The sequence below is a fragment of the Peromyscus eremicus genome, chromosome 13, assembly GCF_949786415.1.
Source record: "Peromyscus eremicus chromosome 13, PerEre_H2_v1, whole genome shotgun sequence".
Lineage (NCBI taxonomy): Eukaryota > Metazoa > Chordata > Mammalia > Rodentia > Cricetidae > Peromyscus > Peromyscus eremicus.
Window position 1 is genome coordinate 61,375,951 of NC_081429.1, and position 13,503 is coordinate 61,389,453.

General features: G+C 37.7%; 1 non-coding gene across 1 annotated transcript; it reads left to right on the top strand.

The window, feature by feature from the left end:
* The first annotated feature begins 13,031 nt into the window (after window positions 1-13,031).
* Window positions 13,032-13,138, top strand: LOC131923748 (U6 spliceosomal RNA). Its single transcript, XR_009382683.1, has one exon. It is a non-coding gene; the product is annotated as a U6 spliceosomal RNA (small nuclear RNA).
* Window positions 13,139-13,503: the final 365 nt, after the last annotated feature.

Consider the following 13,503-nt stretch of genomic DNA (forward strand, 5'->3'; position numbering starts at 1 on the left):
GCTCAGAAGTGACCACTCATAACTAGTAAACACAAATAAATATATTCATCCCCCACACTATGTGTGTGTGTTGCATGTGAAGGTCAGAAGGCAACCTCAGGAGTCAGTTCTCAGGTTTTATATACTTTTCTTTTTGAGACAGGGTCTCTCACTGGTCTAGCCTGGATGTGTTAGCAGATTAGGCTGGCCAGCCTGTAAGCCTAGGGATTTGCCTGTCTCCACCTCCTTTACACTCGGACAAGAACATGCTTTACATGTCCAGTTTTTTTCTTGTGGGCTCTGATGGGCTCTAGGGATGGAATTCAGGTCTTCTTGCTTTCAAGGAAGCACTTTCCTGAATGAGCCATCTCCTAAACCCCTGTGCCCAGTTAGATGGATGGCAACTTAGTATTTAACCCGACTACACACTGGTCAAGTATAACTTCAGCAAAAATCTCTTAATTCATAAAGTACAGGTGGTTAGCTTCCTTCTGTACAGTGTAAGGACTCTTGGAGGAACTTAGAATGGTGATATAGTTGGTTACTGATTTGTAACTTATAGTACATTTTACATGTTATCCTAGCTGAGGGCTCTCAACAATTTTTTAAAAAATATATCTTATTATAATATAATTTTAATAAATAAACTAAAGGGAACTGCTTTTAAATGAATGGCTTATGGAGTTTTTGGTTTCTGGCTTAAAATGCCATGCGGTAGTAGAAGCAGATTTCAAAAGCGTTGTGCTCACGCTGCCGAACTTCCTTCTAAACATTATGCTTACAGCTGTAGCTTTTGCTGCACTCGTGGTCAGAGAAGTTTCTCTTTGGCAGTGGGCTGGGGTCAAAGAGGAGGCTCATAACTGACCTCAATGCTGAGCATGAGCAGCTGCAGACGCTCAGCTGTGGGTGAGTTGTCTCTATCGGCTCCCCCACATAAGACCAGGGAACACGGTGGATGAGGACTGAGCTGTGGAAAGGTAACTTCTTGACGTAACAAAGCCATGGCACATATCAACTCACAGTGGTTGTGGTTACCTATACAAGACTTGCACACGATCAAGCCAGTCTAAATTCCAGAAGACGGGGGAAGGGGCTGCGTCTGTAGCTGAGGATGTATTGGTAGTTGACAGCTGCTGAGGTAGGAGGAGTCACTCTTCTTCAGGAAGTAGCTGCTGGCAGATTGTCCATGTTGCAGGTGATGGATTCCATACCTGTGGTGATGCAATATTCTGAAAATATCTCTTACATTCTAAACGACTAAGACTTTTGCTGGACATCACAGTCAAAATTAATAATACACCTTGAAGTCACTTAAGATTTACAACTGCTGGTCTCCTCCCATGTACTCAAACTGTTCAACCTGCCCTTAAGAGAACAATGTAACAAACAATTGTACTTGTCTTGGATTCCCCACGGAGTCAACTTTTACAGCCTTACCTAATTCATAGCTGCAATTTGAAGTAATGTACTCTTCCTTGCTCCTGACCCAGAGTTGTGTATGTGAATCATTTGCTGAAGGCAGCAAATACAGAAGGTGAAAGCAACTTCCTAAAATCTGCCACAGGGGTTGAAAGTGATCATTTGAAGTGATTGGTTGATAAACAATGACGTTTGTTATGTGGATCAGTTGGAGACAGTTACTTAACCCCTTGTAAAACTGTTAAGACGTCTATGAAGAATCTCATTCCTCCCCGTGTGATGCTTTCTATGCTGTGCAATAAAGAGTGAAGTCCTTTGTTAGGGACAGACAGTCACCACTCACAGACAGACACCACTCACAGACACAGCTCATACACAGACAGACACACAACACAGACACCCAGACTTCACAGGGCAGCCTTCACGCAGGCACAGATTCAGACTCAGACAAGAGGACAGATGGCACAGGGAGCATAGGAAGGAGAATTAAAATCTAGGCTCACTCTGGGCTAAATGACTCCAGGGGAAGTACTTTCATTCCTTTCCTGAATGGGACACTGATGTGTGTCGGTAACCTGGACTTAATCACTAATGTGTTATAATATACACATCCATGTACATATGGATTAATAGGATTATCAATAACTATAAAAATATATCGAGGGCAAGGGGTGTAATGAACCAATTACAGTCAGTTTCTATGGACAGGAACTTAGGAATAGCTTAGTTGGGTGACACTGAGCACAGGTCTCCTAAGAAGTTGTAAGGAATCTCAGATAGGGCCAAATCATCTGGAGGCCTCCTGAGACGGAGGATTTGCTGTTCAGACAGCTCACTGTCTTGACTCCTGGCAGAAGGCACCTGCCCTGTCCTTTATTTCCTGGCCATACAGATCTTGCCATAAAGCTCCCTGAGTCACGTCAGCTGGATTTCCCAAATTCATAAAAAGCCGTAAAAAGCAAGTAAAAAAAAAAAATCAAACAAAACAAATCCATAAACCCATGTATAACCACTATTTCAACCACATATAGAATATTTCTATCACCAAACAGTTCCTTTGGGTGTCTTTACCATCTGCCACCTTCCACTCCTGGTACCTGGCAACCACAAAGTCTTCTGTGACTGTTAACTACCTTGTATTTTCCAGAACTTGTAATTAGAGTTAAATAACACGTAGCTTTTGTGTAGGTTTCTCTCACTCACATGATGTTTGTGAAAGGTTGTATGTTGTATGTTGTATGTTGTATGTTGTATGTTATAGTTGTCTGTTGTAGTCAATGATTTCTTTTTCTTGCTAGGTAGTGCTTTCCACTGTATTACTAAACCACAAAAAATGATTTTTAAATTATTTCTTTTATTTTTTGAAATTATAATTGCAAAAATTACATCATTTCTTGCTTCCCTTTCCTCCCTCCAAACCTTCCCATATACTTTCTTTCTCTCTTTGAAGTTCATGTCCTCTTTTTTCACTAATTGTTATTGCATGAATATATGTATATACATACATATTCTTAAATACATAAACATAGCATGCTCAGTCTGTTTAGCCTTACTTGTATGCATGTTTATCAACTGAACTCTATCAATAAAATATTGGTGAACACTGTTTTTGTTTTTTTTTCTTATTTAAGTGCCTACATAATATTCTGAAGTTTGTTTTCTGGCCCCAAAAGCCTAAAATATTACTATCTAATCTTTAACAGAAAAAGTATAATAACCTTTGAGTAGCAGACTATTGATGACCTTGGACATGCTCAAAATCTCCTTTACAGTTACTGACTCACCCAGATTTTAATAAAGTTACAGCTAAATTTTATTCACATCAAATTATGAAAAGCAAACATTGGCTCACATGACTAACAAAATTACAATACACTATATATTCAAAACATGTGTGTCTGTGTACAGTCACAAACAACACAGATTTATGACTTTCAGAAAATTATTATTGGCATGAAAATGTGGCAATATATATGTTAAAAATTCTAATTTTTATTTCAAAATTTATTTATTTATTTTTGCTATAAAATTGTTATTTTAAAACATTGGAATATAAAATGATTTTTTAGAGCTTTAGCATTTTTCAAAAGAGTAAATGTTCAAAAGAAATAATCAAGAGACCAAATAATTGTTTTGCCTTCACATAGGGACAGGTCAGTGGTTACTCAAGATTAGCAGATGGCCGTCTTTGTGCATGCAACCGAAAGGTCACCATGGGTGGGGGCTAGTCCACTGCAGGCTGTGGAAGCCACGCAGCAGGCTCCTTACCGTGGGCTTCAATGGAGTCACAGTTTCAGTTAACAGCCTAGGACTTAATATATAGACAACTGGCATATGAAGACTTTCTCTTCTTTGTGCAAAAAAAAAAAAAAACTTAAGACATTTCAGTCAGTGGTAATGAATTTGTTACAAATTTCATACCTTCACCATAAGCAGACGCAACAGCATTTCATTGCTAAACTTGGTCATTTAGTTTGCAGTCTTCTCGTCCAACTGCTTGAGCCATGTTGTGCTTCTAAGATACGGATTTATGTAATTCTTATTCTAGATTAAGTTTCATAATTTTACCACTTTAATGTTGTCAGTTAAGTTGCTATGTAAGGTTAAGTAAAAACCATAAAATAAAGAGAATATTTAAATCTCTTGTCCATACCTTAAAAATGGGACTTTCTCATTGTAAATAACCTTCCCCTAGAATTTCTTGATTTATTTTGTATCCCTTTTTTTCATATGGGCCATTTCTAAATATCTATCTGTACTCTAAGTGACATCTCTTCAAACTAATGTTCCATAACAACTTAATTAAATTTTCCTTACACAAATAGTACAGTGCAGATCCTTGCTCTGTATTTCAGTACTTTAATGAAAAGATCTAATTCAAGAAAAAAATTAAAAATCATTCCATCATTAGAAAGTATTGTATTCTCCATTCACATAAAAATTAAGGAATAATAACAACTATTATCATTGGAGTTGTTCACAGATTAGGGTTTTTTCAGGTCTATGCAATATCCGTGGGGTTAAAGTCTTTGGCCTTTTAAACCCATTAGAGAGTCACCTATATCTGTCCTGCTATGGAATGTGATAGTTATTTGAACGATTTTGTTAGGTAATCTTACCAGTTGGGCTTGGGATAGAGCTCGGTGGTAGAATGTCTGCCTAGAAAAACCTTACCAGACAGAAATGAATAATGAGAAAATCTATTTTTTGTTAGTGTTTGAGGTCCCACTAAGATTTATTATTCACTTTTAAGAAAGACATGAGTTGTGACACTATATCCCACAAGACCTATTTTTAAAACAAGAAATTATCAGTGATAGGAAAAATAAAACAAGAAAGAGGGCCTATATTTAAAATCAGTGTCCTTCTCTGGAAATACACAGGGAAACTTAAAAAGCTTAAAGTTTAAAAAAAAAGTGTTAAAATTAGTAGAAATATTAAAAAGACACTTAAAATTCTAGGTCTGGAAAAGGTGCTGGGAAACATATACATCACAATGTGATGACTTCTTACAAGTCAATCATCAGAGTGTTCTATTCAGAAAGAAAGCTTTTCAGATGTATTAGGCAAAAGTAGAGAAAACTCACAATTATTAATGATGCATGAGCCAGAAAATTAGAGTAAAAGCCAATTACAATCATGGAATCTGCATCTGTTCATTACAACTCTGTCAGTTTTCCAGAATATGAGCCTAGGAAGTTTTTTACAAATGACGTAAATGGAAATGTGTTTAGAAACGGCTTAACAATGTGTGCAACATGCAAAAAATGTGATGTTACAGCTAAGAAGGAATTCACTCTTCTTCACCCTGCTCTTTATATAGACTCCTCCTGCTGCCATTTCTACGGACATTTTTCTTACTCTGTATAACTCTGTCATTAAGTAACTGACTCAACATTCTCTGAATGTTTGCAATTTCCACTCCTTTTTTTCTCGTAGATTATGAAACATCTCCTACCAGGATGCAGAGTGGATCTCCAAGAATTCAGAGATTTTAGAGAAACTATATTAAATACACTTGATAAGTGTGTGGCAAATGTTTAATCTTCTTGGGGTCATTTTTAATTCATGAGCTCAGCTTTCTGAGAAATCAATGAACATCCTGGGGTACATGATATTAGCTGGGTAGGAGCTGTCTGTCTTCATGAGAAAGGCAAGTCACTTTAAGTGTTGAATACATTTTAAAAAAACCTGAAAAATAATAATAACAAAGGAATTAGACTGAAGAAAACTAGCAACTTCTGGAGATGAAGCCCCTTGGTACTAGGAAAGGGCGTTTATCATTAAGAAAGTTTCAAATGCTGGGTGTTCTCCCTTCTCCAAAATGTTCACAGTGTACACACGATATTGAATATTCTATAATCAAGGCACAAGAAAGAATCCAACTTGATTTTCATACATGAAAATTCTCTCTTCATTTTGAAAATTTCACTCTTTATATTTTTCCAGAGAAGACAACTTGGAAATGTCTTGATAACTATAAATATTCAGACATTACTGTCAAAAGTAAATAGAGCCCACATGTGAAAAATGACTAAGTGAACAATAAGCTGAAAGGATTTGGAAATTAAAGAAATAGAGAGGTGAGCTCTTCTTGATCACTATTCATTCATTCAACAAATATTTACTGCGCACTAATCATCCACAAGTAATGACAGACACGTGGCACACAGTTGGCATTTTTCAGATGTTGTCCATGTCCCTATCTTTGCATTGATATTAGTAGAGGTTCTTGTCAGTAACAGAAATAAAAATACAAACAGTGGTTAGATGATAAGATCATTTCAAAAATGAAAAATGAGAAAAATTATGAATGTTCATCCACAACAAATAGTAACATAGAGAAGCTAATGAAAGTGTCTTGGGAGCTGGAGACAGAGCTCAGTGGTAGAGCTCTTACCTGGCCAGCATAAAGCTCTGGAGTTTGATTCCCTGTGTCTAAGAGATCTTACTCTCAGTAGTTGGCATTAAATATAAAATAATCTCTAGCGAGTATCGTGTGTGTGTGTGTGTGTGTGTGTGTGTGTGTGTGTGTGTAATCAGATGGCAAATTATTTTTGCTTTTTGAAATACAAATAACTATTCAAATATTTTAAATATCTTTAAGTTGGCTTAAAGGAATGATAAAGAATGATTTATGCAACTTTTAGTGTAAAACAGTCTCGTGTAGCCAAGATTGGCCTTGAACTCTCTGGAGCTGTGTAATACCTTGACCCCCTAAACCTTCCATGTGCTGGGATTATAGGATTGAGTGTATTCGTACTACAACCATCTTTAAATCTGTATCAAATGTGAAACAACACTGTTCCATTTGTATCTGACAACATGTTCACAGACTGACCCACAAAATCAGTAGGTTCTCATTCGTCAAATCCGAAGTAATACAGCAACAACAACAAAAAAAAAAACTAATGATAGTAATGGAATTTAACCACAGAATTAAAGAATCCATGAATCTCTGCCAATGGGGGTAAAGACGAGAAAGGACTAGGAATTTCAATAAAATGTTAGGATTGGGGAGATGGGGAGTCAACATCTGTTTTTAAATAAACACAAAGAGTGAAAAATTATCCTAAATTGAAGGGGACTAAGAAAAGCACAACAGCTAAATAATAATGACTAAAATGAGACCAGGTGGACATACGGCAATGCTCTGAACATTTTTTCTTTTGCTATGGCAGATAGTAGTTGTAAATATAAAGAATGTATGTAAATTAGTCAACAATATTATATCCATATCAAGCTTTTATTTTCTAAACAATACAATTAAAAGTACAACAGGTCAAATTCAGAGAACAATTGGTCATGGGGTGCCCAACCCCAGTTGGTGTATCTACAACCCAAACTCTGTATCTCAGGCTCAGGGAATACCACAGAAGAGCTGGCAGAAAGAGTGTAAAAGCTGGAGGGTCAGGGTGGGACATCTGCTGCAAGGTGGTGTCTTCTACATGACAGGGAATCTCCAGCTAAGAAATCTCAGCGATATAGTTGCCTAAACCAGACCTGAAAACTGACACCACCAACTAACATGCCAACATAGAAGGGGAATTTTCATGGATCTTCACCCCTGTAAGAGCTGCAGGCAACTGATGGTTTCTGGGAGAAGGAGAATTGTCTCCTGGGAAGAGCCTCACATGTCAGCCAATCCAAGAGATCAGCCTTAAACACATAGGAAGCAACACTAATGAACTTAGAAGATTATATTTATAAATGTGTGTGTGTGTGCATGCACACGTGCGCGTGTGTGAGTGTGTGTAACAATTATAACTGAAGAACAAAAAGCCATGAACTTGAGAAGGAGTGGGAGGGATACAAAGAATTGGAAGGAAGAGAGGGAACTAGAAAGTGATATAAACTTTATGTATAAAATTCTCAAAAAGAATAAATTAAATAAAAAATTTGGGTGAAAGATATACAACTATTTAAAATGTTTTATAAATCTATATTAATTTTTGAAAATCCAAAAAGAAAAGGAAAAAAGACTATTTCACAAATCCATGTAATTACTTCAAATAAGATATCAGTAGACACTAAACCTCACAGATGAAAGTATCAGAGACAATGTTTACAGAGCATAGCTCCTCAGAAGATACTGACTTTAAAGGAAGAAAATAGTTGCTATAACTTCACTCGAGAAACCAGACAGTAAGAGTAATTAGGAAAAATATTTCATAGGCCTTCACATGTGATGTTATTGCATAGAAACTAAAGTAAGCTTGATGTATTCCAAGATAAAACTCAAGATGCCGGGGGGGGGGGGATTTCATGAAATAACTGGCCCGTGACGTGACTCTAAAAACAACGTCCTAAAAAAGACATCTTAATTCTGAAAAGCAATCATGTGTTAAAGGATACTCCAGAGACAGCATAACTAAATGTAATGTGATCATGCAATGTACTTTTTCTTTGATATAAAGGAAGTTTGGGGGGGGGGCTGATAGGATTTGAATGTCTAGATCATGTCTTTAATGATGGATGCATTCTGTAAGTGTGCTCTAGAATAGAAAAGCCACTGGACGATGGGGTAGTTGAGACATAGCTAGTATGTGTGAGACTGAATCTCTATTTAATTGTCTTAGTTTAAATAGCACATGTAGGCACTGCCACTGTGATGCCTGGCACAGGCTTACAGATTGGGCAACGGCACTCTGTGAATGTTAAACCCTGACTCTGGTGATTGCACTTCTTTAGGAAATGCTGACAGTTTCAGAGACCAAGGGGCATCATGTATGTAATTTAAACACTTTAACAAGCCATTTAAAGTCAAAGCAACAATAATGCAAATGTGGGACTTTTGGAGACCATGATTGACATGTATACAAACTTTTCTGTATTGTTTTTATAACTTTTTTCTAAGTCTGTAATTTCAAATTAAAGTTGCAAAAGAAAAACACCAGCACATCAATGCTAGTCTCACCAAAAATCTCTTTATAAATGTGAAGGTATTAACAAAGTATATATTCATTACTATATTTTTTCCACCTTGCTATCACAATGTGAATGGTCAACTACTAATCTAATTTTAAATGTGTGTGTGTGATTTGGGGGGGGAGTGCTTAACCTGCATGTTTATCTGTGAGCCGTTTGCTTGCCTGGTGCCCACAGAGGCCAGAAGAGAACACTGAATCTCCTGTAACTGGAGTTAAGACAGTTGTAAGCCACCGTGTGTGAGAGAATCAAATTCAGGTCTGCTAAAGAGCAGTGTTTAACCCAAGACACAGCTCTGGCCCTGAATTTTATTTTCATAAGGAAAAGTTTATCATTCTATAAACGAAATAATCACTGTGTGATCCAAAGTGTGCAATGCACTAAAGACTCCCAAAGCTTTCAGTTACCAGCAAAGAAAACGAGTTCAGAGTTTGCCCTCAGTACTGAATAAAGGCAGGCAAGCTTTTTAGAAGGTAGAGTCACTGAGAAAAGCATTAAAAACAGTTGCTTTCTCTTTTTTCCCCTAAGGAGTAAAGAAGTTAAACCATCATCATTAGAGTAAAATGGAAAGCCCCACAGAGAATGATCTTTAGTGGACTCATTCCTAGAAAAAAAATCAAGAAAAACATACCAAATATTTTGCATTTATATGATCAATTAAGTGCCAATGATGAATGAGATTGTTTAACCTTTCTGGGTGGTACATGTTAAAGTGGGAGGATTTTGAGTTTGAGGACAACCTGAACCACATCATGAGACTCTTCCTAAAGAATAATACTACCAACAAAATTTTAACACAAAATTTGGGAAAGAACAATCTGTTTATTCTTTAATAGAATTTACTGTTTAATATTTTTGAAATCTATTTTGAATCAGAATTTTCTTAGTTAAAAACTACTTAATTCAGTATAAATCAAGTTTCCATCATAATTTCCTAAAACTATGCTCAGAATGAAGTAAAAAAAAAATGTGGTTTTCATCAAATCCAATGTTTGAAAACAGAGACAATGCCTTCCTTCTTGACGATGCACATTTTCCTGGCTTTCCAGTCTATATCCTGTTTACAAAATCTTTGGAATGCTCTGCATCATTCACTTCTTAACTTTTAACATTTATTTTCAAGTCTCTTGTTACTGGAAATAGTTACGTTCTGTAGGACACATGGATGTGGAATTAGTACACAGTCTTCCTGGTTATATTCTGAGAGGAAATACAGGGATAGTTTTATTTTTTTTTTTTAATTTATGTGTCTATGTGTATGCTTTGTAGGCAAGATCCCTTGGAGCTGGTGTTGCAAACGGTTGTGAACCCACTGACAATAGATTCTGGGAACCCAACTCCAGTCCTCTGGAAGAGCAGCAAGAGGACTTACCTGCAAAGCCATCTTCATAGCTCCCAGTACACATTTAAAAAAAAATGTGTTTCTGCTGGGTGCTTAACTCAGTGGTGCAGCACCTGCCTACCATGGATAAATCTGTAAGTTCAGATCTCAGCTCCACCAAAAGAAAAAAGTGCTTGTTTTAACATACTTCAAGATTTATTTTTTTATTTACCAGCATGGAACTGACCATGAAGAGCATCTGTGTGCTCCATAAAGTGCATTATAGTCTACTTGCACTAACGAACACTGGAAAGCCATTACACAATATGCTCTGGGGCCGTTTAAAAGAGCAAGACCACTAAAAAAGTAAATAAAGAAAATAAAACAAAAAACATGGCAAATAAAAGCCAAAAAGTGGTATGTGTGTAAAAGCTAAAAAGGGGGGTAGGGCGTGGCTTCCCCTGATCTCCACTGGGAACATGGGCAAATCCGTTCTGGCTGCTCTTACACAGCCACAGATTGAAAGAGCAGTTTGGAAGAGCAGCTAAGTGTTGATCTGAGTGTTATAAAGAAATACTAGTGATCAGGAAAAATTTGAAATACCATTTGTGATCAGAATCAACTCACTCAGCTACAAACCCCGCAACCTACAGCAGTGACTGGCTTGCAAGATGCACTGGTGCAGTGGTGGCCCACACATCATGGGAGCAACCAACCACATTTACAAGTTGGATTTAACGCTCATCCCATGGGATGGAGCCCATACCTGACAGTGCTGAAGTATCCAAGTACCTGAGACGAGATAGGTCATGGCCCTAGGGAAAAACCTACACTATTCTTTTCCTAAATTAACTTAGCAATAAAATAACTCTTAGTGACACATACCCACAGGTAAATACATTGCTCAGCCGTCATCAGAGAAGCTTCTTCTTGAAGTAGATGGTAATTAACATAGAGACTCACAATGTACAGACAGTAAGAGATTATGGAGTGTTCAGACCTGAATGTGATCTCTTTATCAGACCTCTCCCCTCAAAGGTCACAGATTCATATAAAAGATGTGATGGAAAGATTGAAGGGTCCAGAGGTAGTAGATGACTCCAAGGGAAAAGCAGCTTTCAGACACAAGAGGACTGGTGCACGTAAGAACTCACAGAGCCTGTGGCAGCATGAATAAGATCTGCACAAGCCAGACAAAATCCCAGCATGGAGAATGGGAAGTGAACACAAAACTCCTGCCCCTGCAATTGGTACCTCCTGGGAAAGGAAAAATCAGTTTTCTCCAATGACATGGCACTGGGTATATCAACCACACTCTTGGGCATGCCCCATGCACAGAGGAAGTTGACCAACACAAAATGAACTCTGTGTTTTTTGTGTGCTTTTGTTTTGTTTTGGTAGGTTTTGTCTGATTAGTTTTTTGTTTATTTATTTTTACTTTTATTTTTATTTAATGAAATTTATTTTATTTTTATTTTTAGAGAAGGAAAAAGAACAGGGCAGAGAGGATCTGGGGGACTTGAGGTGGGGAAAGTATAATCAAAATGTATTGTATGAAAGCTTTTTTCTAAATAAAAAAGACAACTAAAAGATCTGAGCATGATATAACCGTTGTTTGCCTCTCCAGCTTATCTTTTGTATCTGCTAATGAGTGAGGAGATGCTGTGTCTGCATACCACCAATGCAATTGATCCATGGTACCTGCTCTAATTGCAACAGTCTTGTACTTCTTCCTCAAACCAATTCTAGGTCCTGACTGCTCTCTGCTGTGTTTTACCAAGTGAGTGCCTCCAATGAAACAACCCAAAGGCACATATACACCATCTACTACTACACTTCTTGCCACCAGAGTGCTGGGAGCACAGAATGTATGTTGGTTTTGACTAAATCTCCACTGTTGGATTTTACCAGTAAAGACTTGGGAGCCAGATGCTGGAGTGAAAACCTGCTAGCTCAGAGAGGCAGAGAAAGCACTGGCTGACCTTCCTCCTCTACCAATGTCCCAGAAAAAAAAAAAAGACCTTTCTCCTATCCATCTCAAACAAAACTCCTCAGAATCAAAGTCTCTCCCTTCTACTTCCTGTGCATCTCTCTATCCATCCTCCTGACTCCCTCTTACTCTCTTTGGGTTTTTTCCTGCTAACTAGTTACTTGCTCTTGACTTACAGTTGACTTCTGTTTACAATATTCAAGCAGAAAGCTCTTTGATTAAAGGTGTGTGCTAGGACTGAGTCACACCACAACTAGAAACAGGTTTTCTAGTAAATAATACAATCTCAGGGTTCACAGTGTCATCAGATACCCTGCAACAAATGTATGCCGTCACGTGTAGCTCTGTGTGGGCTGTGAGGATCCAGGCTCAGATCTTCACAATTGTGGAGCAAACACTTTACCCACTGAGTTACCTCCCGGGCCCCCCTTTCCCCAACTGCATTTTATGTCAAATCACTGCATTGTTGTGTTCAATTCCACCTGACAATAATGTTTAGCCACTGTCCTTTTTTTCCCCTGAGACAAGATCTCAAGATCTTTCCTTGAGCCAAGTTCCAAGCTGCTTTAGAATTAGTTACGTAATGGAGATGACCTTGAATTTCTGATCTTTTGGCCTCCACCTCTCAAGTTCTGAGAATACAGGTTTGTGCCACCATGTCAAATGTATTCAGTGTTGTGGATTGAGCCCAGGGCTTTGTAGGCAAGCACTCTACTAAACAAACTACATCCCCTGGGCTTCATCTTCCTAACAGACTACTGGATCTGGTTTTCTAGTATGTAAATGAGAATTTTGCATATATTCAAACTGTCTGTGGTGTTTTAAAAAACACATTTTGATGCCTTTGGTATCAAGGTAATGATGCCCATATTTCATTAGAAGCATTTCTTTCTTGTGCTCACTTTGGTAGCATATATGCTAAAACTGGAACCATACAGAGAAGATTAGCATGGCCCCTATGCAAGGACGACCCAAAAATTCATGAAGAAGCATTTCTTTCTTTTCTGTCTTACATTTGAGGATTGAAGGGAATTATTTAAATGTATGGTACATTTTATTGGCAAAGCTGTTGTTCTGTGTATTAGCCTTCTGACATGATAATGCACTACCTGGGACAGTCATCTTATAAAAAGATAAATTGGCTCTTAGTTTTGAAGTTTCAGTGAAAGGTTGGGCAGACACATTGAGTCGGCCTATAATGGGGATCTGAGTGGAAACGGAAGGGAATATGTGTAAGGGCAAGTCCAGAAGCAAAGAGGAAAAGTCGGCCTTCCCCCGACATACTCTCTATTCCCCAAAGACACCAGACAAAATATAACCTGCTCCTAATAGAGTCTCTCTGGTGTCAAAACTCTAAAACCTGAAA